Below are 10,969 nucleotides of genomic sequence, written 5' to 3' on the forward strand. Positions count from 1 at the left end.
GTTCGATAGTCGATACCATCGAGTTGCAACATAATCCATCACAGATACAAAAAAGCTTAGTCTGTAGCCATTGTCGTTTATAGGCAAATGAAAAACTTCTGACAATAGACATTCTCAGATTTGTTTGGTGGCAACTTACTGTCCAAAAAATAGTAGATGGGGCATCAGTGAAGATACTCGAGCAAGCCCAATGTCTCATATCTTTAATTTGCAATCAGCATTAGAAAGGATATTTTTTGGCTTTAAATCTTGATGAAATACATTTGCTGCAAGAAATGCAAAGCAAAATGAATTAAATCACTGAAACTGCATACCACTACTATAATTAGTCCAAAATACCAACATGTATGAATATACTTTAAACCACGAACGAGCTGGTACATGAAAAACTGATAATGCTCAGGGGTAAGACCATCATTTGCCTTGATAACTGTTAGCCAAATAGTCACCCTCAAGTATAAGGGGTACAAGTAATAGTATATGGATTTAAGAAAGGTTGTCGAACCCACGAGGATTGGATTCCTTTCACTAGCTAGGGTGTTAACCTAAGGAAAGCTAGAATATACAAATTTACAATCACAAACCTAAATTTACAAGGAAATCTAGGCTTATGGTGAGTATGTGCATTGTGGTGATAGTGAAATTGTTTGTTGGATAGAGTGGTGAACCAAATAAAATAAATGATCAAATATAAACTAAACTAGTAAAATAATGGATGAAGTTAGGGGTTTGATTGTCTACCACTAACCTCCCTTGCAAATATTGAAGTTCAAATACAAGTGATGCTATTCTAATTTCCCAATTACCCTCTTTGCATCCGGATAAGACTACAAAGGCTTAAACTCCTTTAATGGTATCAATTCCAACCGGATAAGTCTAGAATTAACTACCTAAGAACAATTCCTATTACTGGTTAAGTCTCAATTCATTGTTCCTAGATGCATAAAGCTTTGAGTTTAGATAATCATGCAAGCAAACCAATCCTAGATCTAGGTGATTTTAACTCACAACCTTCACATGCACATAGAGGATGCTATCATGCTATCAATGCTCAAGGTTAACTACTCTCTAAACATTTTTTCATGAGATGACAAACACAACACATTCAAATTAGTTAAGTTTGAATGAATGCGTTCACTTCTTGAATTAGCATATGAAGATGAAAATCATAAATAATATCAAATGTGAATTAAAACAACAATTCATACAAGTTTGGCTAGGGCTTTCAACCCTAGCCCCAACAAAGTAACTACTCAGTCATAATCATACAAATTGGCATCAAATCTATAAAGTAAATCAAGGTAAATTAAAGAGTTAAGGGAAGAAAGAACTAGTTGAAGCTTGACAAATCAATGGGTAGCTTCTCCTTCATTTTTCTCCTTCAATGCTCCTTGAATCCTCCTTGATGGTGGAATGGATGGATGATGAACTTCTTGATGGTGATGATGAATGGAATGGTGATGAAGATATGATGCTCATTTGGCTAACTTTGAGTGGTAGTGATGGAGTTTATGGTGGTGGAAGATGGTAGTTGTGGTGGTGATGATGGAGGAGATGGAGTAGATTGGGTATTGTGGGTTTGGATTTTGGGAGGTGGATATGGAGGTTTTATGAAGGAGATGAACAGAGAAAGAAGATGTAATGGGATGGAATGGGTGATGTTGAGAGTGAGAGGAGAAGGTGTTTATATAGGGAATAAAAAGAAGAGTGAAATAAAGCATGAAATAAAAATAATGAAAGTGGAGTATGGAATTGGTTTGTAAAATATGGAAAAGATGGAATAATGATGAAATGAAAGCAAAGCATGAAGGTGCAGAAATATGGAAGTGATGATGATATATATTAAAAAGGATGGAGTAGAAAAATATATCCAAAGAAAAAGAGAAAAGCATCTAGCTTTCTTCATGTGGGTAGGAATATGTTGAGCTGTTTTTTTAGGTCACTTTCTGCCCCTTTATTCCTTCAATTATTTCTCCACCAAGACTTCATCATGGGCCTCCGATTTATTCATATCAAATGTTCCTCTATGAGTGTAGAATATCCTGTTAGAATTTTAGAATTTTTGGAATAGTAGTTGGGCCGGAAACGCTACTGAACTCCTTACAGGTCCAGTTTTCCAGTTTTGCTTCTGCAGAAAATTGGACTAATTGTTTGAAGGCCTTCGACTTCTATCTGGCTCTTACACTCTTCATAAGAAATGTTTCGTAGGATGTCTAGAATGGATCTGGAGAGTTTCAGCTTATTTGGAGTTCATTTGGTCAGGCGGCCGCTCCTTCTTCCTTGTCTAGCTCACTTTCTCCTAGCCGGAGTAAGAAAATGTTATAAGGTTGACTTTTTAGTGCATTTTCATTCTTCTCCATCATTTCCTAGCATGATAAGGAAAACATAATAAATATATATAAATAAACACAAAGGTTAAGCAAAAGTACAAGATTAGGGAAATAATGAAATTGGATTAGTCAACATTAAATTTGGACTTTAGAACAAGTAATTTCCATGTTTTATGGGACAAATATGTATATGAATTATGATCCAACAATAACCTGGTGAAGGTATGATTCCATCAACTCAAACACAACATAGATATCTCTGAATTTTTGTCATGAAGAAGGGAGCATAATGTGCTTTATTTCAACAATATCAGGATGATGAAGCAGATGAAGAAGCTTCATTTCTCTCAGGATCCTTGTATCATCTGAGGCATGCTCAAAGACACCATTAATCTTCTTGATCGCAACTTTTTCTCCGGTGTAGGTGTCAATCGCAGAACCCACAACACCATAACTTCCTTTCCCAATGACCTCTTGAACTTTGTACCTGCTTGCCTTTCCATATTTTGTGAAGAATTCTGACTCTAGATTGCTCTGTACAACAATCAACAACCATCATTAATTTGTAAACGGAAACAAGGAGACTCTTTCATTCTTATAATTTAGGGAAAATTTCGCAAACAGTACACCAAGTAAAGGCCACTAATAATTCTTATACATAAAGTTCCAAACCAAACATTTCGGTACACGAAATCTGAAACTTGACCCACTATCAGTACACGACGTCAATTTTTGAGACCAAAATGTCCATTATGCCCTCAGTTCTTTTTTTTTTAATAATTTTTTTTCCTTCGTTTTTATCTCTTTCTTCTTCCTTCTTCCGGCTCCACGAAACCCACCTCTGTTTTCATGTGAGAAGAAGCCCGAGCTCACCCACCAAAATAAGATAACACAGGTGCACACGCACTCTGAAAAAAGAACAAGATGTCAGAAAATTTTAAGATCAAAAGAAAGAGCAATGAACCAATTCTCTTTTCCTCTCCTCTAACTTGTCTAGTATAGCTTTATTTGATGATTCCATGTCATCTCCAATTTCAACTGATGTTTTGGAGTTGCCAACAACTTCATCTGATCCGTGAGATCGACTGGTATCCAATTCTGTTTGTGCATTTTCCAGCTCATCTCTCAAATTCTTTTCAGTGTCCTCCAATTCCTGATAACAATATTAATCAATTTCAACAAATTGGCTTAAAACTTAACTACAACGCATATCCTCAACATTATAAGACATATTTCTTTTCAAGTCTAAACTTCTGAATTACAAATTACAATCACTAGAAGAAGGCACACCAATCAGATACACAGTTCCAAGCATCATGGGAACTTTTCACATGACTGAATATTGGCTGAGTTACAAATATAAGCTGTAGGACCATAAATCTCACCTCTAACTTCCTCCTAAGTAACTCTGCTTCCTCAATCTTCTCCTGTATTTTACTTTCACAGTTTGATATAGCCTTTTCATATGCAGCATTTTCCTCCTGCAATGTCACCTCTCTCAACTGGGCCTGTCCACAAGTACAAACAGGAACTATATCAACAAAGGAAACATAAAAAGGCACTGATCACCTACAACCATGAAACTAAACCAGGACCAAAAACAAGGAAAAATCCCTGAACTTTAACACAATTTGCAATAGCCACAGCTACACCACAATTTGTCTTGTAGAGAGAGTGTGTGTGTAACGTCCCGAACCTAAATTTACCAGTTTACGAGTCTTTCGATGGGTAAACGACATTTACATTTACTTTTTGGCTCCGTTTCGACATTTTCGGGGGCCCTAAAAGTTGACTTTTTGTTCGGGTCAAAATTTGAGAAAATTTCCTTCATGACAGTCGTAGATGACGTTAAACCGAGTTCGTGGACACGCAGCACGTTAAAATCGGAGCTGTAACGAAAAAGTTATATAAGTTGGAATGCAATGGCAATTTTGTAAATTGGGAGATTTTTTTTTGGTATATGGGGGTTTCCCAAAGGGGAAACCCATTATTTTCGGGGGCTTCCATTTCTGCAAGCTGAGGAGAGAAAGAGAGGGAACTCGAGTGAGAGTGAGGGAGATAGCCGGCAGTGGGCTTCCTGGCCTCACCACCGGCGTTTCCGGCCACCCCCGGCCGTGCAACCGGGCTCCCATGGACGTCTCATCTTCCTCTTCCTCCCTGTGGCAACGATGCACGATGATAATGGCAGAATACGGCGCGGCAACTTGATTTCCGGCGAGCTCGTTTTTGGTTTTCCGGCCAATTCGGGATTTTCCGGCCATGTTAGACGACTCCACCGTCTGGGCTTTTTAGCCCCTTCCTCCACGGTCCTAATCCACCAAGTTTCATGTTCCAATTCAGCTGGAGGAAGGTGAATCGAAGATTTGAGCTAAATTTGGAGATTTCGGATTTGAGGTAATTTCGACCCTCTAGACTTGAAATTGAGCTTGGCCACAGTTATGAAAGATGCTTAGAATGTTGAGTTGATGATGTTGGTAAAATTTGGTAGCCAGATGTGGTGGTTGACCGGCGGCGCGTGGGGCCCACGTGCAGTCGTCTGTGGCGGCGCGTGAGGGCGCGTCCGGCCGTTCCTGGTGAGTTATTTTGGTCTATTGAGTAGTTTATATTGTTATGAATTTATGGATAGATGTTTGGTGGAAATTGGAGGAGGTTTGGATATTAATCGGAATTTCCGAAGTTCAATAGTTTGGTTATTGATTTATGAGAATTCCACTATCGGATTTCTCTCAGTTTTGCCCTAGAAACCTTCAATTAAAGAATTGGTGCAAATGATAAGTTTTGGTGTTAATGGTGAAGTTTGGATTAAATTGGAGAAGAAATGGAAATGTTAATTTATGAGGATTTGATGTGGGAATCGTATTTAATTGCCGAATCGTTATTCACGAATTATAATTGTGTACAGGGCGATATACCGAGCTATTGCTCGATGAAGGAATTCGTATACGTGATCGCCTAAATAGTACTGTGAGTGGACATTTGCAGTATATTATTATTTTCCGATTGAGGTTTAATTTATTATTTGAATTATTGAGTATTATGATTTATGAGCTTGATTTCTTGAGATTTATTATGCTCTATGAGTTATGGGATTTTTAGTGGATTTCTTTCCCGAGGGCTTTCAATAGATTTTCAAGCTATTTATTTATGAGTTATTGAGTTGGGAAATGATTTGCGGGAAGTGACTGATTCAGAAAATATTATGAGAATTATTGATTTCGAATATCAGTTGATATGATGATATACGAGTATGAAGGATTTAGCAAATATTTGAGCATGATTGAATTATCGAGATTTATTGAGTTTTGAGCTCCGCACTTATCAGCCTTGAAGTTAGATTGAGATTTCTTTCCAAAAGCATTTGTTGATTTACAGAGTATTTGAGTTATGCTTTCGAGGATTTATTGAGATATTGAGGTTTGAGTTAGCGGGATAATCCTGAGTTATGCTTTCAGTGGATTATTAATGTTTTATTGAAGTAACAGCGAGTTTCTTTCCGAAAGCAAGTAATTGAAAGAGGTTGTTTCCAGTATATTGAGGAGGCTATTCAGTTTATTGAGGAAGCTATTTACGGCGCATGCGCATATTACCTAGTTGGCAGTCCCTTCTAGGTAATAATCTGGTTGGCAGTCCCTTCCAGACTATATTCCGGTTGGCAGTCCCTTCCGATGCGTCATCTGGGTGGCAGTCCCTCCCAGATGGCATGAGATGGTTAGTTGGCAGTCCCTTCTATCCACCGCCTCCTATTCCGGTTGGCAGTCCCTTCCGATGCGTCATCTGGGTGGCAGTCCCTTCCAGATGACATGAGGTAGTTAGTCGGCAGTCCCGTCTACTACCTGTGGTTAGTTGGCAGTCCCTTCTACCACCGCCTCCTATTCCGGTTGGCAGTCCCTTCCGATGCGTCATCTGGGTGGCAGTCCCTCCCAGATGGCATGAGATGACTAAACAGCAGTCCTTTCTAGTCATCAAGCAAGCCTCTTGAAAAGGATGTTTTTATAAGGATTGAGGATGATATTTTAAGAGATTTCAAGATGTTTTATTCCTACGCGATTAAGATTGCAGTAAAGATGATGATTAAAAGTATTTTTCAAGATTGTTACTGCATGCGAGATTTTAGAGAAGGGTTCTTGACCCACAGCACCAAAATTGATAAAAATCATCCCACTTACCCCAACAAGAGATTTTTATTCCCACCAACCCGTTTTAAAATAAAATGACGATATTACCCTCAACCCAATTAAAAAACTACCATCTGCCACTCATCATCCTTCTCTCTCTCTCCTCCCTCTCTCTGTGCAGACCGGTGAAGCTCTCTCTCTCTCTCCTCTCTCTATCTCGCGGCCACAGCTCTCATCCCTCTCCGATCCGGCGATATCTCTCTCTCTCTCTGTAGACCGGCGGCAGCAGGAAGAGAAGTCCGGCCATCTCCGATCCAAACGTCCGGCCATGGCTGCGACTTGCAAGAACGTCCGGCCATGGCTGTTCCGGTGTTTTCGAGTAGCGCACGAAGCCATCTCCGATCCAAACGTCCGGCCATGGCTGTTCCGGTGTTTTCGAGTAGCGCACGAAGCCATCTCCGATCCAAACGTCTGGCCATGGCTGTTCTGGTGTTTCCAAGTAACGCAAGAAGCACACGAAGCTGTCCCCTGATCCAGTCTCCAGAGCTTCCAACCGGCGGAGATGGTGTCGTCGAGGAGGAGGTCAAGGTCGCGCAATCAGATCGGGTTTTGAGGAGGCTTTGGGCTCGAGCTCCTGGAGGACGTCAGCGACATCATCCACGACCCCTGCCTCGCCGGAAGACTACTTCCGGTCCCGGGTCTACAGCCAGAAAGATGGGAGAAGAGGACATGGGTGCCCATATCATTTTCTGGGTGCCCAATCAGATTTTTTTTTTTTTTTTTGGGGTTTTGACCATTTATCTTAGAAAATATGAGGGCAATAGAGGGCTATTGGAGGGCAATAGACATCTGTTAAAGCGTCTATTGGGGGGTAATAGACATCTATTGGGGGGCAATAGACGTTTTGAATTGATGTAATCTCCTCGTTTTTTTTTTTAATCAAAGTTTTATTTGTGTAGTTTTAGGAAGATTAATTACCATTTCGGTAATCTAAACGTCTATTTGGGGGCAATAGACGTCTACTGGGGGGCAATACATGGTTGATAGTCGTCTATTGGGGGGCAATACATGGCTGATAGTCGTCTATTGGGGGCCAATAGACGTCTACTGGGGGGCAATAGACGTCTACTAGGGGCAATACATGGTTGATAGTCGTCTATTGGGGGGCAATACATGGCTGATAGTCGTCTATTGGGGGCCAATAGACGTCTATTGGGGGCCAATAGACGTCTATTAGGGGGCAATAGACTATTGGGGCAATAGACGTCTATTGGGGGGCAATAGACGTCTATTGCCCCTCTATTAGGGGGCAATAGATGTCTATTGGGGGAAAAAAAACTTTCCGGTAAGATTTTCAGCAAATTCCAGTGGGCGGCAGCCGGTGACCGGATTCCGGGGAAAGTTGGCCGGATTCCGGCGGCCGGTGACCGGATTCCGGCGGCCGGTGACCGGATCCCGGCGGCCGGTGACGGGCTCCGGCGAAGTCTCCTATGGTTTCTCTCTCTTCCATTTTCTCTCTCTCTCTCTCTCTAAGTAACAAAGGGGTGAGGGGTAAAATGGTATTAAAAAAAAATTAAAAACAAAAAAAAAATCTTAATGGGGTATTAGGGAACACTCCCTTAGAGTGTATTGGGTAAGAGAGAATTAAAAAAACTTAATGGGGTAAGTGGGAAAAAAATCCCTAGAAATGGGGTAAATGGACAAAACCCCTTTAGAGAATAACTTGGGAAAGCATTAAGTTTTACTTATTCATTCGAAATTACTTATTTTTCGTCCACTCACTCTAACGGTTTTTAAATGTTTTCCCCTGGGCCCTTCGGTTTCAAATGCCCAGTTTGTAGGCCAGTTTAGCTTGAGGTCGAGCGTACTTGGGGTTGAGGCATAGCTGTCATAGCTTCCGCATTATAAAAGTATCGGCCTTTATCTTGTATTCTACCTTCTTGTACGCCTAAGAAATAGATTGCTCTGATAACCTTTGAGATTAATATGTTTAAGTTCAGAATTGTTTGTGAAATTGGGAGGTGTTGTGATTTAGGGAGCAGGGTGGCTCCAGAAGTTTGTGGTGGATTATTTTAGAAGTGTAAATGTCTTTCTACAGGTTTTTGGGTAGTCCACTTTTAGAGGGAGTTCCGCCAATTTTTTTGGTAGAATTTCTTCTAAGGTGGGCCCCGCAGGGCCACTTCGGATTTCAAGGTGAAATCCGGGGCGGGTCCTATCAGAGAGAGAGATAGAGAGAGAGAGAGAGAGAGCGTAGAGAGAGAAAGAGTGTGAGAATTTTTAGAGTGAGAAGAAGTCAGAGAGAGAGAGAGAGAAAAATAATGGGAAAATCTAACTCCTGCTTCAAAATCAAAGACCCAGATAGAGAAACCTCCTAATTCGAATTAAAAGCAACACGCCCTGATAAGAAAGATCCAAACTTTGAACAAGATATGTAACAATTCAGAGTTGTACACAAGAATCACAATCAAATTCAAAAACCCAGCTACTAAATTTAGAGCAGAACCTGTTCTCGGGTGGAGGAATGGGCGTTCAATTGGAGGGCAAGGGCGGCGTTGGAAGCGAGGGAGTGAGCCTGGAAGAAGGAGAAGAAAGAGATAAAAACGAAGGAAAAAAAAATAACAGAAAAAAAAATTATTAAAAAAAAAAGAACTGAGGGCATAATGGACATTTGGTGTCAAAAATTGACGTCGTGTACTGATAGTGGGTCGAGTTTCAGATTTCGTGTATCGAAATGTTTGGTTTGGAACTTTATATATAAGAATTATTAGTGGCCTTTACTTAGTGTACTGTTTGCGAAATTTTCCCTATAATTTATTACTTCGATCCAGAAATGGTTTCAAAAACACATACTACTACCAAAATTAGTAAAATCTATGGTCATAAGTTGATATAACATCAGACTGAAACAGAGTTAAAAACATAGTCAAAATAGGCTTAATTGCTAAAAATGTACATGCCTCCCCATCAAAATTTGAAGCTTTACAGAGCAAGGTTCATTACCCTAAAAATGAAACAGGGTAAAAAAAATTAGCTTAATTGGGCACAATGTCCATGCCTAACCGATCAAAAATTGAAGCTTTGAATCTTTGATCAGACCAAAAACGAAAAAAAGTTTCAATCTTAGCTAACTTGTATCGGTTCATTTTCATAACTAAGCCAAACAAAAGCCTAAGAAATCAACTAAACCCACCATCAATATTCAACCAAACAAACAATAAGCTATTGAAAACAAACATAGAACCAAAATCAGATCAAGACCCAGATTTTGAAATGCAAAGAAGAATGAGAAAGGCACCTTCTTTTCCATAATATAAGCTTTGTTTAGTTTACTTCCTAGTTCTTAATATAAGCTTAAAAAGTAAGAGCTCCCTATTTGAAATTTGAAATTGAAAATGAATTTGACTACAATACCTCATCATAAGGAGAGCAGTGCTACCCTTCTTGACAGTAGCTGGCTTCAATGGTAAGATGAAACCAACCACCACCACCCAAGAACCCAACTGAAAAATTGAATCGAAGAACCGGACTGAAGAACACAAAAGAAAAGTCGGGTGAAGAAACTAATGGAACAACACAACCAAAGAACCCAGATTGAACAACCCTTAAACCCAGGCCAGATCCCCTTCAGTTTTCCCAAACCAACCCAGATCTTCAAGTTTCCCACCCCTAACTCATAAGCTACAAATTGAATAACCTAGCTAGAGGCAGAGATGGTTTTGGTCAGGGTTCATTTTTGAGAGATGGCTTCGATCAGGGTTTGTCAAAGAGAGATGTGGCACTGGGAACAGAAGTGGAGTCGCAATACACACCTCGTGAAAACAAACAAGAAGAAATGGGAAAGAGAGAATGGGAGATAAAATACGTATTTCAGTGTATACGTGTTAGTTTTTATCAAATAGGGACACTTCATCCGTCCCTTCTCCCTATTGTGGAGATAAAAATGCATATTGGTAGTGTGTATGTGGTATTTTTATCAAATGGGGACACTTCATCTATCCCTTTTCTAACTAAAGGGACACATATCTTCTTCTGTGCCTATTGATCACTTAAAGGCACACATCCTTCATCTGTCCCTATTCTATGTGTCCCCTTAGGCCCTATTTCTAGTAGTGATTGACATGTCATATATAATTGAATATAGGGAAAAATTCACCAACGGTGTCTGGACACTTTGGTGACTTTCACAATGATACCTGAACTTTGAATGTTATCAATGTGATACCTAGACTCTACTTTTCTTATTATCGTCGTACCTCTGGCGAACTTCCGTCACGTCTTCGTCAACTGTGAGCACGTGTGACTCACGTGAGCCCAAAAATGAGGGCAAAAAAGACATTTTGCTCTTAGTTTGTTTTAGGGAAAAATTCACCAACGGTGTCTGGACACTTAGAGGACTTTCAGAATGATACCTGAACTTACAAAGTTATCAATGTGATACCTGGACTCATTTTTTCGTATCAACGTCGTACATACGACCAATTTCCGTCACGGAACCGTTAAATTTTGCACGTGAGTAACTTAATG

General features: G+C 40.0%; 1 long non-coding RNA gene across 1 annotated transcript; it reads right to left on the reverse strand.

Moving 5' to 3' along the window:
- Positions 1 to 3,371: 3,371 nt before the first annotated feature.
- Positions 3,372 to 9,017, reverse strand: LOC133742376 (uncharacterized). Its single transcript, XR_009862533.1, has 3 exons — positions 8,949 to 9,017; positions 3,716 to 3,838; positions 3,372 to 3,483 (listed from the first exon to the last, which is right to left on the reverse strand). It is a non-coding gene; the product is annotated as an uncharacterized LOC133742376 (long non-coding RNA).
- Between the last annotated feature and the right edge of the window lie 1,952 nt (positions 9,018 to 10,969).

Source organism: Rosa rugosa, chromosome 4 (assembly GCF_958449725.1).
Source record: "Rosa rugosa chromosome 4, drRosRugo1.1, whole genome shotgun sequence".
NCBI classification, from domain to species: domain Eukaryota; kingdom Viridiplantae; phylum Streptophyta; class Magnoliopsida; order Rosales; family Rosaceae; genus Rosa; species Rosa rugosa.